Raw genomic sequence first — 18,462 nt, forward strand, 5'->3', positions numbered from 1 at the left:
GTCTCACTCTTCATAAAGGTCTATGCTCTCTAGAACTTAGTTTGCAATAACTACAATAAAATCTGCATAAATTGAGTTTTCTCCTGGAAAAAAATACTTTCAAGTCTGCTTGAAGTGCTCAGCTTCCAGTCATGGCATTGCAGTGGAGGTGAAATAATGCAAGTGTAACTTGTACTCAGAAACAAAAAGACAAAGGCTGTTGAATGGAATGGGGCAAAATGTGCAGCATTATATTAGAACCACAAAGCAATCTGTTCTGTCAGCTAAATTGTAGGAATCCATCACATTGCAATGAGGCTTTCACAGGCAGTTTAGGTAACTTTATTTGATACAAAACTCAAAACAATAATGGTAGTGTAAAGCACAGGGAAAACAATTTACCCCACTTCTGACAATTATTCTTCCTGTATGATGGTATCCCCATTAGCCAGCCGTAGGCAATGGCAAAGCTCAGTATTTCAGCTAAGAATATGGATTGAACAAACTGGCTAGTCCTAAATCTATTAGCCAGCTGAAGCCAAGAAGCCCTTATCAAACATGCATAGAGTTCTAAAAGATGAGATCATTAAATCCAATAATGTTCCCAAAAAGAATTTGAATTTTTATTAAGATTCTTAGCCAGCTATTGAGAATCACTTTGAGAATAATATGCTGTCATCTCAAGCAGCAGATATTGAGCATTTCTAATGTATTATCATTCACATAAATAACATGGAAACAATTCTTTACCATTTAGAATGGACAATGGAAAATAATTGTTTCTGGGTGTCAGACAAAATACGAAGATACATTATTCCAGCTACTAACTCTGTATCAACGATGCACACCTATCATTGCTTGCTGAAAATACCTTCTGCTGTTTTTCTAAATAAAGCCTTAATTTAATGGGCTTTGAAACCTTGCTGTAAAACTGAATAACCTCAATAGCCTCTGATAAACCTATTCTCAAATGATTCTTCTGAGAGAGGGGTTCTGCTGGCATCCTATATAAGAGATACTGACTGATGGATTTCTTCTATGCTCAGATACTGCAGGAGTTAACAAATCACATTTTGTCCCCGTCGAATTCTCATCATGTCTCACGTTTGCCTCAATCTGCTCAGGCACTTTACTTGGTTTTCAATTCCAACTGTATTCCATGGTTTTAAAATAAATACATATTTTATAATGCGGCAACATGCTAGTGATAGTTCCTACATAGTAAACAATTATAAATGAATTTGAGCAGCTTCCTCTCAACTGTGGGGCAGGGAGTGAATGGATACATTGGAAAAAAATTGTAAATAGGAAAGGAAGATCTAAGAAAAAAGCCTGGATTCTGCAGGTGTGCCATGCCAATCAGGCCGTGAGCTCTGCACAGCATGAACAGCATTCTGAGACATATAAACCATTCTTGATTCTGTCAGTGTGGAATCCTGAGCAAGCATTAACGCACAAAACAATGGAACGCGTTAGTGTTATGAAAAGCACAAGGCAGCAAAAGCTTAGGCTCCAACTGCATCTTGAAACTCAGTTAATAGGCCAGATTTTTTTCAAGCTCTTTAGTTGCCTAAAGATGAAAATAGACACCTAGTGCGATTTTCAAAAGCACCTAGGTGCCTAAGTCACACTGAAAATCCCCATGGCACCTCGCTACATTTTGTACATGCCTAAATACCTTTAAAAATCTGGCCCATAGTGCTGTGATCCTGTTAAATCACTAAAGCTAAACACTGTCAGCCCAAGTCAGTACTTAGACAATTTCTAAGGAACCTCTGGTGATGTTGGTGTTAGGGGCCCTGTGCTGCTAGAGGTGTTATTTTTAGGACTATTTTTGGTCTTTACAGTACAGCTCCCATGGCATTTTCATAACAGTTTTGGTTTCTTTCTTGCCACGCCTCCCCCCGGAATTTCATAAGTTAAGTGGATTTTATATTCAAAAAAACTATACTTTGCCTACTTGTAATTGCTGCTACAGTTTCTATTACATATACTATTCTTCATTTTTGGTCCTAACCTGTTGTGTAGCACTGAGGTGAAATGTTGGACTACTGATGCATTTAACCCCAGAAGTGGCAGCATGTCAGTGACAGAAGACACTACCTCTATATTCCCCCTTACCTGACTCGCAGGAAGGTTCTGGGGCTTAATGTTTGTAAAGGGCTTTCTTCAAAGAAAGGTGCTACAGAAATACAAGCTACAAGAGACTATCTAGCAGGAAGTATTTATCTAGAACTGAAAGCAAGAGAGAGAAACCATAAAAGCATCGAGTTTCTATACTGTGGGCCAATCTACCATTGAAGAAAGATTAATATCCCCACTGCTAGCACTGTATAAGTGCTGCTGCCATAAATATAAATTACACTTTGATTGCTGATATATCAATGGCTAAGACTTAACCAAAGGTCCTCATAAAAATATCCCAGTTTCAACAACTTTTGGTGTGTGCTGATGACAGATAAATACTAACGTACTCTCTGTTGCCTTCCTTCCATGGCTTTTAGGCTCTGAATTAGTCCTCAGTTCCAGCAACGCTATTGCATTGGGAAACTGGTTACAGAAAACATTTTACATTTTGTTTTAGTTCTTCGTGAGGCTTAGAAGAGGATGAGATGACCCAATGGTAAAAAAGCCCATGCACTATCTACACTACAGTTTCCCCCCTTGGTAGCACTGGGGCTGAAAAGCTAATCTTTTTTTCCTACCGTAGGCAACATTTATCAGTGCAATTCAGTCTCTAGCCACTTGTCCTGCTTGCTTTGCCAATTAATAGGCAACAGCAACAGTCCTATAGTGTGTGGTTCTGGTTATATTAATTCAAGAGTAGTTTGTCCTTGAGATGTGGTTCCCTTAAACTGTGTTCTGACCATGTCTTGGGGCATTCCTTTTTGCAGGCTGTTCTGCATTTCTTCAAGGGAGATCCAGCCATTCTTGTAGCTGGGTGTAATTCATTTCAGTCATTAGGGTTCTCATCATTCACATCTGCAGAGTCTCTTCTGCTTCATGCTCAGGTGTCCTGCAGTCCTCTGCCTACTGGTTTTTAGGCTTTAGTGTTTCTTTGATCTTATTCCACCCCTGCAACCCAGCCCGTATTCTACTTGTTTTACTTAGAATGACCCATCTAGACATTAGTTGTTTATATTTCCTGTATTTTAATTTGTCTTCATCTCCTTGCTAATGGCTACTAATATGTAACAAAGCTTATGCGTAATTAAAATCCAAGGATAAAGGAATAATTACAAAGTGAAAACAGGGTGATATAGTGGCTAGGACAGGGGTCACCAACCTTTCAGAAGTGGTGTGCCGAGTCTTCATTTATTCATTCTAATTTAAGGTTTCCCGTGCCAGTAATACATTTTAATGTTTTTAGAAGGTCTCTCTCTATACATCTATAATACATAACTAAACTATTGTTGTATGTAAAGTAAAAAAGGTTTTTAAAATGTTTAAGATTAAATTAAAATGCAGAGTCCCCAGGATCAGTGGCCAGGACCCGGGCAGTGTGAGTGCCACTGAAAATCAGCTCACCTGCCACTTTTGGCACGCGTGCCCTAGGTTGCCTACCCCTGGGCTAGGGTATTAGACTGGGAATCAGAACATTGAGGTTTTATTCCTAATTTTGCCACTGATTTACTACGTGACCTGGGGCAAGTCACTTCATCCTCTTTGCCTCTATTTCTCCTCTCCTACTTTGTCTCATGTATTTAGACTGTAAGCTCTGCACAGCAAGGATTGTCTCCTATGATGTGTGTGTACAGCACCTAGCACAATGGGTACTCAGTCTTGGTTGAGCCTCTAGGAACTAGTAGAATACAAATAATAATAAATCAAACATATTTGGTACTGTTGTTGCTCTGAGACCCTCTATCAGAGTGTGTGCAGATTCGCTTGCTTTATTAGCCACATCTTAATTAGAGGGACCAACAGAGACATGCTAATACTGTTTGTTATTCTGTCTCTCATGAGACACGTTATGGACACTGAAGAGTGGTTGCTGAATTAGAATAAAAAAGATGTAGATATGAAACCCAGAAATCTAAAGTCAAGTGCACTCTGACTCCATCTCAAAAATCTCTTCACATAAAAAGTTCTCTCTATGTGAATAGTGGCAGTTTCCCCCATCTAATCAGCAGAAAGGTATCAGTGACCAGGACGTTGGTGATTGTGCCCAGTGGTCAAAGCAGGTGTCAGTGGCCCAGTGGTTGGAGACAAAGGTCATAGCCAACGTCAGGAATCTGAGCTGTGGGTCAGAACTGGGTTACCAGGACCAAGACCAGGAACAAGCAGGAACTATCACAGCCACTTTGAGCAGCCACTGAATTGCTGCTGGGCTTAAGAGCTCTTCTGCTGACCCTTTCAATAAGTCAGGTGTCATAGCCAAATAGTTAGCCTACTACAGGCCAGCTGCACTCATCAGGTTATCCAGAGATTTTTTTTCTGCTGCAGGTCCTGATTCCTGACAATATGTCCCAGGCTATGTAGCTAACTTATTCACTCAGTTGCCCTTCATCCCTCCTAGTGACTGCCTCACAATGCTCCTCCAGGTCCCTCTGTCTCCAGCCCATTGCTCCCTAGCTCCTTCTGTACCATCAGATTCTGTAGGTTCCCCCGGCTGCCCTCAGCTTCTGTGCCCCCAGCAACCTTGTCCACAGGAATGTCTACACTTCAGTGGCACAGCTGCAGAACTACAGCTACACCACTGTAGCGTATACACTTCCTACAGTGACAGAAAAGGTTTTTCCATTGCTGAAGTAAATCCTTCCCCTGGAGAGGCAGCACACAGGTCAACAGAAGAATTCTTCCATCTACTTAGTTGCATCTACAGTGGAGGTTAGGTTGAGGTAAATGTGTCACAGACGATGTGACATTTTTCACAGCACAATATAGCTGACCTAAGTTTTAGGTAAAAAGAAAAGGAGTACCTGTGGCACCTTAGAGACTAACAAATTTATTCGGATGCATTCAGTGGAAAAAAGTTTTTCCACTGAATGCATCCGATGAAGTGAGCTGTAGCTCACGAAAGCTTATGCTCAAATAAATTTGTTAGTCTCTAAGGTGCCACAAGTACTCCTTTTCTTTTTGCGAATACAGAGTAACATGGCTGCTACTCTGAAACCTAAGTTTTAGGTGTAGACCAGGCCCAAATTCAGTTCCCCTGCTTCCCACAAATTTAAATGATTCTTGTAACAGCCCCAAAAAGGATCAAATGCAACCATTTTCTCCCTGTAACCAAATACTCCTAGATCGATATTTGCTAAATACAATACACATTAACAAAATTATTTCCTCCCTGAGATTTCCCCACCCTGGATCTGAGGGCATAAAAGGGGCAAACTGCTCTTAAAAGCCCTGCATATAGCAATACTTCACTGGTTGGAGGACTTGCTGTTGAGAAGTACAAAATACTCCTTTTCCACCCCAACCCTTCATCCCCTGCATCTCTGCTCTACGGTCTAAGCCAACTGCCTCTAGGAAAATCTGCTTTTTGTTCACTCTAATGAACTATCATTATTGCCCTGTCCATTCAGTCACCAAGCCATAAAATTCTTTTAGTTATTTATGTTGTAAGATTACCTTGAGTGCTCCTTCAAGAGAGATTTCTGTGCTATTTTTTGGCCATGTCATGCTATTTATTGATAGAGGTTCTTTTAAGATGCTTATCACAGTGGCATGAAGTGTCTTTCAAAATTATTAAATATACACATAAAGATATATTTAGCATTTTTCTCTGAAGATGCAGAGGTTTTTGGTCATCTTGGTATATTCCAAGTATAGAGTTCCAGATTCCTGGACCACTTGCCAAGACAGTTCTGTCTCTCACACACACAAGTTTCAGTCTAAAGGTTGGCACTTCCATTGTTCCACTGGAGTGTATAACAAATATAATAGGAGCTCCTGATCACACTGGGTGAGGTGGTCTCTCAGATAATTGAGACAATTGGACAGAGGGCTTTGAAGATGAATGAAACCTTGTATTTGATTTGGTATTTTGAACGCAGGATCAGGAAAGAACGCAGTGCTGGGGCGATTTGTTCTTGGCAGCCTGTGCTGCTGAACACACATTTTAAATACAAGGAATTACAAGTGAGTGAGTGTTGAGGTCACAAGTGCATGGTCACATTGGGAAAGTCCAAATCCAGAAGGAAAAGGTACAGTCTTCTTGTCAGCCATAGATGGAAAGTAAAACTTGATACCTAATGATTTTGTTAGTATCTAGGTTCCTAACTGCTCTGCAACTTCAAAAGGCAGGTTCAGACCTTTCAAACAATGTGGAGGGACATGGCTCCCCATTCAGGAAAACTCCATGATGAGACTGCTTCCAAAGGTGAAAAATACCTTAAGAACTTTTAGAAAAAAGTTAGAATAATTCTAATAATAATTTTCTCTCCATTCTTCTCATCTATTGAGTATGATACAGGCATGTCTTAGTCCAAAATGTCTTTAATTCTAATTATCTATCACAAATTGGTGAGTCAGGAATTCAGAAAAGAAAAATCAGCAGATACAAACTTTTACTTTCTACTTTCTCCCTTGTATCCAGGTCTGCTGTTCCTACAGTAGGATAATTACAGCAGTGGAATCCATGGGTAGGCTTTTCACATTCCTTTAGACTATGCACAGTATTTAGAAATTTCACTGAGGTACCATAATGTGCAGAGCCTTCCAGCTTTTCCTGCTGAGGCCTGGATATGTAGGATGGGATTGTCAAAAGCAGCTAAGGAAGTTAGGCTCGCAATACCTTAGGTGCTTTTAAAAATCCTATCCTTAATTTGACTAATGTGTTGAAGATGACCAAGTTGCTTTCTTTCCAGATTTCTTTATACAACATAAAGGAACTCTCACCCCATGCTCTACACTGATGAGTTTTAATCTCACCTGGAGGTTTCAGACCTTTAGTTTTGGAGATGTCACAGCATGACTGACCCCTTGAAGAGGAGATGGGCCCAGCCCCATCTGTCACTAATTAGTTGCTCCCCTGCTGAGGCTCTGAAGTTAGGGGGTCCGGTGATAACCAGTATCCAGTATCCATACTGGCTGTGGGCATCTTACCATTATGACACTGTATGGCCCCACCAACACAAAGGCTAACGATGAAGCAGATAATTTTTACCACCAAAGGCCGTCAGTCCTTAATGAAATTCCTAGAAGAGATGTCATTATGATCCTATGCAACTTTCACACATAAGTAGGAAAGGACAAGTATTCTCAGGAAGGTTGGGTATGGTCAGCAACTGCTGGGAATTTGTAGCTGCCAATGATGCAGTGATTGCTGACGTGCTCGTCTTCCACCCAAAGATTCAGAAGCAGATGTGGTACACTCCAGATACTTTCACTAGGATTAAGAAAAGGAGTACTTGTGGCACCTTAGAGACTAACAAATTTATTAGAGCATAAGCTTTCGTGAGCTACAGCTCAAAGTGAGCTGTAGCTCATGAAAGCTTATGCTCTAATAAATTTGTTAGTCTCTAAGGTGCCACAAGTACTCCTGTTCTTTTTGCGGATACAGACTAACACGGCTGCTACTCTGAAACCTTTCACTAGGATTGTTATTGATCATGTCCTCTTTAACAGTTGTTCGCTGTCAAGGGTCATGATATACAAATCCAGAGTTGGGTGAAAGAATCCATTACTAGGTGACTCCCAGGTAGATGGCCTGGAAGTGGGAACTTTAGGGAGTCCAAAGGCTTCTCTAGGAGACTGTGCTCAGGGCATTGGATGAGAGAGGTGATGGACAGGCCTCTGGGAAAATAGCCTATATTGGACAGAGGAACCACTTTAATTTGGTATTTTGTCTATGTTTCTGTTTGACCAATAAATTGTGCAGTGAGGCAAAGCATGGCACTGATTTTCCCTGGGCCACAGAGCTAGGTCACTGGTTTGCAGGAAGTCTCCTGGATGCTAAATTTCAGTCTCCTTACACACAGTCCTTTAAATCTTACCTAGGGTCTATATTATGGATATGGCATTTCTACATAACTGTGTACCTACATGATGGAGTCTGATCACCTGCAGGATGTGCCACTTCCTTTATTTTGTGTATTTTATAGAGGTATAAGATTGTCAGTACCAGGAAAAATCATGGTCAAAGTAATTGTCACCAGATTAAGACTAATATTAGAGAAAGTAGCAGGCGAGGAAGAGTGCAGCAACAGACCAGGCCAATGTTGCACTGATTCATGCTCCAACAGTTGAAAAAAAGTGAGAATAGGGATTAAAGATTTTTGCTGTTTTCATCGACTTTAGGAAGGCACTTGATTTGGTTTGGAGAGAAGCATTATGGAAAGTAGCAAAATCATATGGAGTTCCAGATAAGATAATAGCAATTATGAAAGCTATGTACAAACACTCCAGCAGTGCCATAAGGATTGGTGGAAAATTGAGCAACTGGGTCAAGTCAAAGATGGTGTCAGATAAAGGGGAATGAAATCACCACTACTTTTCATCATGTTCTTAAACTGGACATAGATAATGTTACAGTTGGAGGGCACAACTCCTTAGCTTATGCAGATGACCTTGTTCAACTGGCAAACACATTTGAATTAATGATGGCTGTGGGCATCTTACCACCATTACAGCATATGATCCTACCAACATGAAAGATAATGATGAAGCAAATAATTTTTACAAGCAAAATCAATCAGTCCCTCATGAAATTCTGAGAAGAGATGTCACTATGATCCTATGCAACTTTCATGAATAAGTACTAAAGTTTGATACCTTGAAAAATGTATGCAGTCAACTTGGACTTATAATAAATGCCAACAAGATAAAGTGGTTGCATCTTGGAAAAGTGACAATAGATAAAAGTGTTGAAATGCAAAAGCGGTGAAGTCATAGAATCAGAAACTTATGTCTACCCAGGAAGCTTGATCAGTGCTGACAGTTCCATCAAGGATGAGGTTAAAAGGAGACATGCCTTAGTCCCAAGTGCTGCACAGAATGCAAGTGCTGTACAGAAATTGATGAAAGTATGGACTGATCAAAACATTGTGTTACCAAAGTGAAAATTTATCAAACCAGTGTGCTTGCAGTATTACTCTGTGGTCCGAAAACAGCTGCATTAAATGAATCAGATATCAGAGCGCTGAAGGCAGTAGAGATGAGAGTTCTTCAAAAGATGGCAGGTATAAAGTGAGATTATTTTAAAGACAAATTAAGAAGTTAGGAGAGTAGGATGTAAAATCAGGGCATGGTATTGGCTGCAGTTGAAGAGATTACAATGATGGGGACACTGCAGAAGATAAACAGATGATAGGATGTCAAAGAAAATAACGCAAATGCACACAAGATCAATCCAACCTAGAGGCTGATTACAAACTAGATGGTGGGTCATTGTACACAGGGACTTGACCCAGGCTAGGCTTACTAAAGGAATAAGACAAGGGCAGGAATGAATGGTGTTGCTGCACTGCTCCCTGTGTCTGCAAAGATGCTCCATGATGAAAAAAAGAATAATGGGATAAACCAAAATTAAAAGCTAAAGTGTTGTCAGTGGTAAGTTTTCAAATATGAGAAAAATATTAAAATATGTTAATTTCTATAACACTTCCAAGGATCTTTAATTATTATTACTATTATTTGTATTGCAGTGATGCCAAAAGGTGCGGAAGCCATTCATAGCACTGCTAGGAGAGGGTAGGGGAGGAATTCTTCCTAGCTCACTGTTTCAGTAATCATGCCCTGCTTTAAGTCCCTTCACGGGCATCCTGTTCTCCACTGCATTACATACAAGCTTTTCCTAATCCTCTTCTCTAAGGTCCTTCATGATTCAGCACTCTCCTCCCTAGAAAATCCATTGTTTTATTAGATTTTTTTTTTACTGCTGACTTTGGTCCACTAAAAAAATAAAACCTTTACAAACATTTAGTCCACTTATCCCACAAGGAAAGCATCTCCATGCGTTCTTGCATGGCATAAACTCCCCCAAAACACCAGAAAGCCACTATTTTATCATTCTTCAAATCTCTGTTGAAGACTTGGTTCTGTTGTGAGGCCTATAGAACTCTACCTGTTGATAAAAGGCAGGTACCCAGTGTGCTACGTTGTGTGCAACATTAGGCCACATGAAAATGTGCTTGTATTACTGCTACCTCATCTTTCCTTTTCCCCTCTCCGACCCATTTGTTTGTATCTTGAATCTTGTAAGTTGCTAAGATTGTAAGAGCTTTTGGGCGGGGATCATCTTTTTCACTACATTTGTAAAGTGACAGCCCAGCTCCTGACTGAGGCCTCAAGGCACTACTGTAACACAAACAATTAATAATAGTCAGAACTGGAACTCCTTATGCAAAGTGTGGAAAACCCACCATAGAAGACATGGTCCCTGAAGTGCTTAGTCTTATTTAAGAGAAAATGCAACAAATGAATATGGAAAAGCATTTAAGTCTCAAAACACAAGATCCCTGTGTTTGAACATAAGCAGTATTTTTTATGAAGAGAGCCACCACCTAGTGCTGTTACACATAGTCATGCAAGTTCTTTTCCTTAGCAGACAAGCAATGTACTTTTTTTTTCCCCTTTTTTTAAAGAAATGTTATATTGTTGCTTTTGTGTTGCAGGTTCTCTGAGAACAAGCATTGGTGTTTGTGCTGGGTACCTGAAAGGGGAGGGATGGTTTGTGTGCCATTTGTTATCACCTCTGTTCAGGGACCGATGGTTATAGTGTAAATAATTTACACTAAATAAATACCCACACTCCACATCACTGATTTCTCCTCTAATGGTAAACCAACCTGCAAGATCCTGAAATCTGCCATTACGTGTCAAAGAAGGTGGCAATACAATAGGGAAACTGAGACAGAGAGAGCCTAAGGCTAAAATTTTCAAAATTGGCCACTGATTTTGACTCTCTTTACTTTTGGCTACTGAATTTGGGACACTTTGGTCCTGATTTTCAGAAGTGCTGAGCACCCACCACTCCCACTGACACCAATAAATTAGGGGCAGAGCTGAGAATACAATCTAGAACTTCTGATTCCCAGTCCTGTTCTCTAGCCACTTTACATTACTCCTCCCTTAGAAACGATGTATAAATCAAATAAAATTTTAACTCTGTAAAGCTAAAGTGGATTCACTTGTTTAAAATACTTTTTAAAAAAACTACTATAGGGATTTCAAAATTATTTTAGTGGATAGTTGCTTGCATATTTCTCCAGCCAAGGAAAACCATACATTGGCTGCGTGTACTGAAAGGGATAGGTGCTGTTAAAGCAAACACTCTATTCCCTGCTGCGCTTCTATGAATCATAATGCACAATGTAATTTGAGTGAAGTTTTTATTCCGTTACAGAAATACATGGGTGATTGGGTGGCCTTAAAGTAATGAAATGTAGTGAGACTGTGAAATACCTTACTCTGCTGCTTGCCAGCATAATACATTTTAGATTGTTTTCCATTATATTACCTCAGACTGCTAGACATTTGAGTTAATGTAGGTTTATCCTATTTCATAATTAAAAGGAGTTTATTTTGAGATATTTTCTTTCCAGCGCTGCAAAGGTTATTTTATTTTCCTGGTTTTGTTTTTGCTTCTCCTGTGCATTTCTTTCACTGACTTACCATTTGAACACCTCTTGCTTTTCATGGGTCTTTAATTCCATTAAGTGTCTAGCGCTAATTAGGCTCTGTTGTCTAAACTGCACCAAACACTTCACTCAAATCAAAGAGCATTTAATTAGTTAGGCTGTAACCTGCAGTCTATCTTGCAATGTTAAACTCAAATAAACAGTTGAAATGCTTGGTCCAGCCTCATGTGAATATAAAAAAGTCTGTTTAATAGAGGACAATATTTCCATTTCATTGCTGCTGTAGTATAATGTGATGAAGTGACAAGGCCTCTCCACCTACTGCTGTTAGGGGCTCAGTGTGGTAGTAGGGTGCTGGGAGGCCAAATTAGTACTTAAGCTTAGCTCCTGCAAGGCACGCCACATGAGCAGACAGCTCCACAGGGCTGAGTTCCTTAAAGAATCAGGGCCTTAGATTGGCAGCTGCAGAATATTCTGAAAACCCAGCAGTTTCCATTGCGATGTTTATGGCCACCATTTCAAAAAATCTCAGAGCCTAACCTTTTTTGAAAATCTGGCCACTTATTCTGGTCCTTAAGTGGGAGTTGAGCAATTCTGAAAATCTGATTCTAATTGTGGGTGCTGAGCATCTTTGGAAATTGTGCCTCAATTGTGCCTCAATTTCCTCATTTATAATATTGAGATATCTGCCATGTTGCCTACTTTAACATTTCTTCATGAGTCTCACAGGGTTACCAACTTTCTAATTGCAGAAAACCAAACACCTTTGCCCCTCCCATCCTGCGCATATGAACTATATTCTTTGTTCCCAGATATATACATTTACCCACATTAAAAAGCATACCGTTTGCTTGCGCCCAGTTTACCAAACATGATAGATTACTCTGAATAAGTTCTCTTCATTATTTACCATTCCCTCAATTTTTGTGTCATCTGCAAATATTATCAGGGAGGATTTTATGCTTTCCTTCTGGTCATAAAGATGTAGACATTAAATAGCATAGGGCCAAGAACTGATCCCTGAGGCACTCCACTGAAAACAGACCCACTCGACGACAGTTCCCTATTTACAGTTACATTTTGAGACATATCAGTTAGCCAGTTTTGAATCTACTTAATATGTGCCAGGTTAATTTTGTATCATTCTAGTTTTTTAACCAAAACATTGTGCAGTACGAAGTCAAACACCTTACAGAAGTCTAAGTATATTACATCAACACCATTACCTTTATCAACCAAGCTTCTCATCTCGTTAAAAAAAGACATCAAGTTAGTTTGACAGGATCTATTTTCCATAAACCCATGTTGATTTGCATTAATTACATTATCCTTCTTAGTCTTTAGGGCCAGAATTCTGCACTCAAATGAAATGTAAAACTTTTAAATATCTGTTAATCAACAAAACCCACAGAAGGATCTTCCTCAACTGATTTGTCTACATAAATCAGCCTTTTCAGAGAGAAACTATGCTGAAATCTGAAGTCTTGCTCAAAACGTAGTTGCAATGGTTGGCTCATAGCTTCAGACTGGGCCTATTAGTTTGCAAAAGCAGGTTCTGCAACATAACAAGGAAAATACATTAGCTAGCATGTTAGATTCCCCTTTAAAAAAAATTGAAAAGTGCAAGTTCAGAGGAAGGGAAGAAAATTAATGTAAGAAAAACAGAATCCAATTTATAATGCTTAAATCAATTTATTCCAGTGGCATGCAGAACACTGCAATTCTCAAATTGCTTTGGTCCATTAGCATAGCTGAATATTAAAAGAAGCAGATGTATTCATAGGGATTCCATTGAAAAGTACAAGAACAATATCAACACTGTAGCTTTTGCTCACTGTGCCATTTTACAGTCCATTGCTGTTAGGACTGATTGCAGGAAGCCCTGCTGCATTACAGAATGTCTTACTAGTCCTTCCCAGTAATGAAATCTGAGGAGGTAGTGCAGCATAAGGCATCAGGTCTCCCCACCCAAGTAAAGCAAAGACCTCCCAAATTTGGTGGAACTGCATCATTTAAAAAATATTAACTATTTTTTTATTCGATGATAGCCCGCCCCTCCATCACAGGATGTCTGGTATTTAAGGGGATATGGTCCTCATCCCACCCATGACAACCTGCCCAGTTGGGAAAATGATTTTGGTCACATGGCAGGAAGGTCATGTGACTAGCTCAGGCCAGGCATAGGGATATAAGGGAGAGGTCTGACAGGGAGTAAGGAGCTTGAGTGGGGCTGCCAAGTCAGGTTTCCAACTTTCTAATGGAACAAAACCGAACACCTCTGCCTTGCCCCTTTCCCGAGGCCCTGCCCCCGCTTGCTCCATCCCCCTCTCTTATTTCATCCTTCTCATAACACAAGAACAAGGGGTCACCAAATGAAATTAATCGGAAGCAGGTTTAAAACAAACAAAAGGAAGTATTTTTTTCCCACAATGCACAGTTGACCTGTGGAACTCCTTGCCAGAGGATGTTGTGAAGGCCAAGACTATAACAGGGTTCAAAAAAGTACTAGATACGTTCATGGAGGATAGGTCCATCAATGACTATTAGCCAGGATGGACAGCGATGGTGTCCCTAGCCTCTGTTTGCCAGAAACTGGGAATGGGCAACAGGGGATGGATCACTTTGTGATTATCTGTTCTGTTCATTCCCTTTGGGGCACCTGGCATTGGCTACTGTTGGAAGACAGGATATTGGCCTAGATGGACCTTTGGTCTGACCCAGTATGGCCGTTCTTATGTTCCCCAATCCTCACCTACTTTCACCGGGCTGGGGCAGGGGGTTGGGGTGCGGGAGGGGGTGAGGGCTCCAGCTGGGAGTGCAGCCTCTGGGGTGGCACTGAGGATGAGGAGTTTGGGCTGCAGGAGGGGGCTCTGGGCTGGGGTCGAGGGGTTTGGAATGCAGGAGGGGGTGCATGCTCTGGGGTGGGGCTGGGAAGGCTCCGGACTGGGACAGGGGGTTCTGGTGTAGGAGGGCGAGGGCTTTGGCTGGGGCTGTGGGCTCTGGGATGGCACTGGGGATGAGGGGTTTGGAGTTCAGGAGGCTGTTGGGGGGGGTGCAGGCTCTGGGAGGGAGTTTGGGTGCAGGAGGTTGGGATGTGGGGTCCCGGCGTTGTTTACCGCGGCTCCCAGGAAATGGCTGCCAGGTCCCTGCAACCCCTAGATGCATAGGCGGCCAGGGAGGTGCCGCGTGCTTCCCTCGCACCCACAGGTGCTGCCCCTGCAGCTCTCATTGGTCGCAGTTCCCAGCTGTGGAGCCGGCCCTGGGTGTGGGGGCAGCACGCGGAGCCTCCCTGGCCGCTCATGTGTCTAGGGGCTGCAGTGACCTGCGGCCACTTCTGGAGCCACGCGGAGCTAGGGCAGGCAGGGAGCCTGCCTTAGCCATAGGCCCCTGCTGCGCCGCCGACCAGACTTTTAACAGCCTAGTTGGCGGTGCCAACTGGAGCTGCCAGGGACCCTTTTCAACCAGGCGTTCCGGTCGAAAACCGGATGCCTGGCAACCGAGTGCCAGGCAGGACAGAAGCCTGAAGCTGCAGCTGATCTGAGTCAGAAGGGAAGAGACTGCAGAGTGAGAGAGTCTCCTGCAGTGAAGATGCTGAGACACCAGGGCAGTTGCTCCATCTAGGAAGGGCTGGGAGTGGCTTGCTATAGCAGGGAACTGATTTGAACATTGTAGATCAGTGGTTCTCAAACTTTTCTACTGGTGACCCCTTTCACTTAACAAGCCTCTAAGTGTGACCACCCCCCCCTTTAAAAATAAAAAAAAACACATTTTAATATATTTAACACCATTATAAGTGCTGGAAACAAAGTGGGGTTTGGGGTGGAGGCTGACAGCTCGCAACCCCCCATGTAATAACCTCATGACCCCATGAGGGGTCCTGACCCCCAGTTTGAGAACCCTTGTTGTAGATTTTATTTTGGAACTTGGAGTTTAGTTCTAAATTTCTGTGTTATTAAATCCAGACCCTAAAGAGGAGTGTTTGAAGCCAGCGTGTACAGTTAATTGAGGAGGGCAAGAATGGACCCCAGGCCATGAAGGGGTGCTCAGGAGGGAGACATCCTTTTACATTTGGCATAGTTCACAGGATTGCCTGCATCTGCCTTTCTTGAACTGCCAGAAGGTGGAAAGTATGTTCTACTCCTTTCCCGACCCTTGCTCTAGAGCTTTTGAGCTTGGGAGCTTGAAATACAGACTTGAATCCAAACTTTCAGAAAGCTCAAGGTGTTCACATTCAGACCACTATCAAAACAGGTTCTCATTGCCATGTCTGACCCAAACCTTGATCCAGACTTGGATTAATGAGTTTGGTTCTGGAGCATCACATTTATATACAGTAACTTTGCAAATGTAAAACAGCAAACTCCTTCCCCTTACTCTGAGCCTCAGCGACTGGAAAAAGATCACATGAAAGGCAAGAGCTGACATGAAGCACTGTCTTTTGGGAGATCTAGTTGGAAGGCTGACAAACTATTGTAAAGCTGGAAAAGTAAGGTTTGACAGTAAGGTCATGGATGATTTATTTCTCATTCCTTCTTTGAAATGGGAACATCTACTGGGAATTTTGGGAAATATTTGATTCTTTAAAATGTTGATTATTTGGAGAGGAGCTTTCAGAAAAACATAACACACTTTAAAATGCCTTTGTTTTGAGCTGGCATGGTGATAGTTCAAGTTCAAGGCCAGAAGCCAGTTCCTAAGCTGGCATAAATGGGCCAAACTCCACTGATATTGGGCAGCTGGTGTGAAATAGTGCCATATCTTTTGCTTCCAAGGCTAACAGACGCATTGTGCTCAGTCCTGTGGGCAACTGATCAGCAATACGGACTGCTCTGAAGGAAGTTTTATCTGGTACTCCTTTGGAGAATCACCTTGACTCATTCTTGCAAGGAGAATGCCTAAACTTTTGATAGACATGAAGACACAGAATGTACATTCTCTACCTTCTTCCTGTTGGTTGCTACTATATGTGGTTCTTGCTAGCATTTCCTGTCTCTCTGTTGGGGGATAAGAAACATTAGATATAGTGTATAGCAGGTGAGCTATGGAAGATGGAAAGAGCCTTGCAGGGATGGTGCTCAACCCATGCACTACTGAATGCTTTTGTGTATGGGAATTAAAAATGGGGGTTAGAGGAAAATCAATGACAGCTGAGAGGGGATAAAGTGGCGGTGGTGTCATGGAACAGGAAGGGAAAGATGATCAGGAAGGAGGTGAAGCTGTTGGGCTAGAGAGGGGGAAAAAAGCAAAAGGGAAGGGGATGAAGGGACAGGCAGGAGGTGATGAACAGGGGAAGCAATGAGGCACAGTCATTCAGGAAAAGATGGGTGGGAGATAGAGCAATGGAGACAGAACAGACTGGGGGTGGGATGGAGCAAGGAGAGTTAAGGGAGATAGATGAGGGGAGTAGAGTATATGTTCAGAGGGAACTGAGAAGGGCCACTCTTTGGCAGTAGCTGCAGTTGTGTCTAGTACCCAAGTATAGGAGGGGCAGAAGTTAAGGGCCAGATTTTTAAAGGTATTTCGGTGCCTAAAGATGCAAATAGGCACCTTGTGATGGAATACTGGTAAGGAAACTACCATGAAGAAAGACTGCAGCTGGTTAAAATAGGTCTTAGCCTTTAGAAAGTTTATTTTTTACTTTTGTTTGCAATCCTTTCTAACTTTATACCTTCTACTTGGTATCACTTACGTGCTTTTGTTAATAAACTTATTTTTTGTTTACAATAAATGAACTCAGTGCTCTGCTTGAATGGAATTTACTCCAATTAAGTTAAGAAATTTACTCCAGGGGAAATTCTTCACCACTGCACAATGCAGAAATCAATGTTTTTTGTGCATAATTTCCTTTCTCTGACAGAAATGGGCTGCAGTGCTGATGGTTACCACTAGCAGTCGCTAGACCTGGCAGAGCCCAGCTCACACATAGATGACACTGTGGGGAAGGGACTGTGGAGGAGAGGGGAACACAGAGTTCCTGGCAGCTGCAGTTCCCAGCACACCCCAAGGGAAGGAAACAGCAGGCCATAGGAAACTCCATAAAAGCCTGGCTGGGACCCAGCAACAGGCTGTTTCTCCTTCTGGATCCCTGGGCAGGAAAGGGGGCTGGTGTGTGGGCTGAGGGGCCATGGGAGGGGAGGTGGACTGGTTTCTGGGCTTGGGGGGCACGGCTGTGCTCGGGGTGAGCTGGTATCTGGCCTAGGGGAGCCACAGCTGGCCTCAGGGAGCAGGGGGGCAGGTGTCTAGCCTGGTGGGAGGTACGGCTGAGCTTGGGGTGGGGAAGGAGGTGGGTGTCTGGCCTGGGGGAACCACGGCTGGGCTCTGGTGGGAGGAGGAGGGTAGTGTCTGAGCTTGGGAGGTGAGGGGGGTGGGTGTCTGAACTGGGGGGCCACAGCTGGGCTCGAAGGGAGTGGGGGCTGGTGTATGGGCTGGGGAGGCCTCTGCGGCTGGACTCGGGGGAGGGGTTGGGGGGTCCGGCCCCCTGGCTGGGCTCTGGGGGGGTGGAGCTGGGTTGTCATAAGGGGTTTCTTTAACTCTCTACTCCTGGGGGACTTTTTGTGTGTGTCTAGATTGTTACAGACATACTTGCTGACAGGTATTTTGAAATAAATTACCAAAATAATTGAAACTGGTGTGATTATGTAGTGTTATTTTGACAAATAAAATTTGAAGGATTTTAAATATTGTGTGCAGAATTTTTATTTCTTTGGCATAGAATTTTTAATTATTTGGCACAGAATTCCCCCAGGAGTAGAAATTGTAATGTGCTTTTGTCTCTTTAATGGAGCAAACAAATCTCATTATGTTTCTCTGAGTGTTCCAGGAGGGGGCTGGACCCTTCAGGGCAGATAGTTTTGAGGAAATTCGAGACTGGGTGTGTGTTGGGGTCACTTGACTAATGATAACCAAGGCTGGTGGAGACCAGAGCAGGGCTGCAGTGTAACAAGCAGGCTGCTGGAGT

Source organism: Chelonia mydas, chromosome 3, assembly GCF_015237465.2.
Source record: "Chelonia mydas isolate rCheMyd1 chromosome 3, rCheMyd1.pri.v2, whole genome shotgun sequence".
Lineage (NCBI taxonomy): Eukaryota > Metazoa > Chordata > Testudines > Cheloniidae > Chelonia > Chelonia mydas.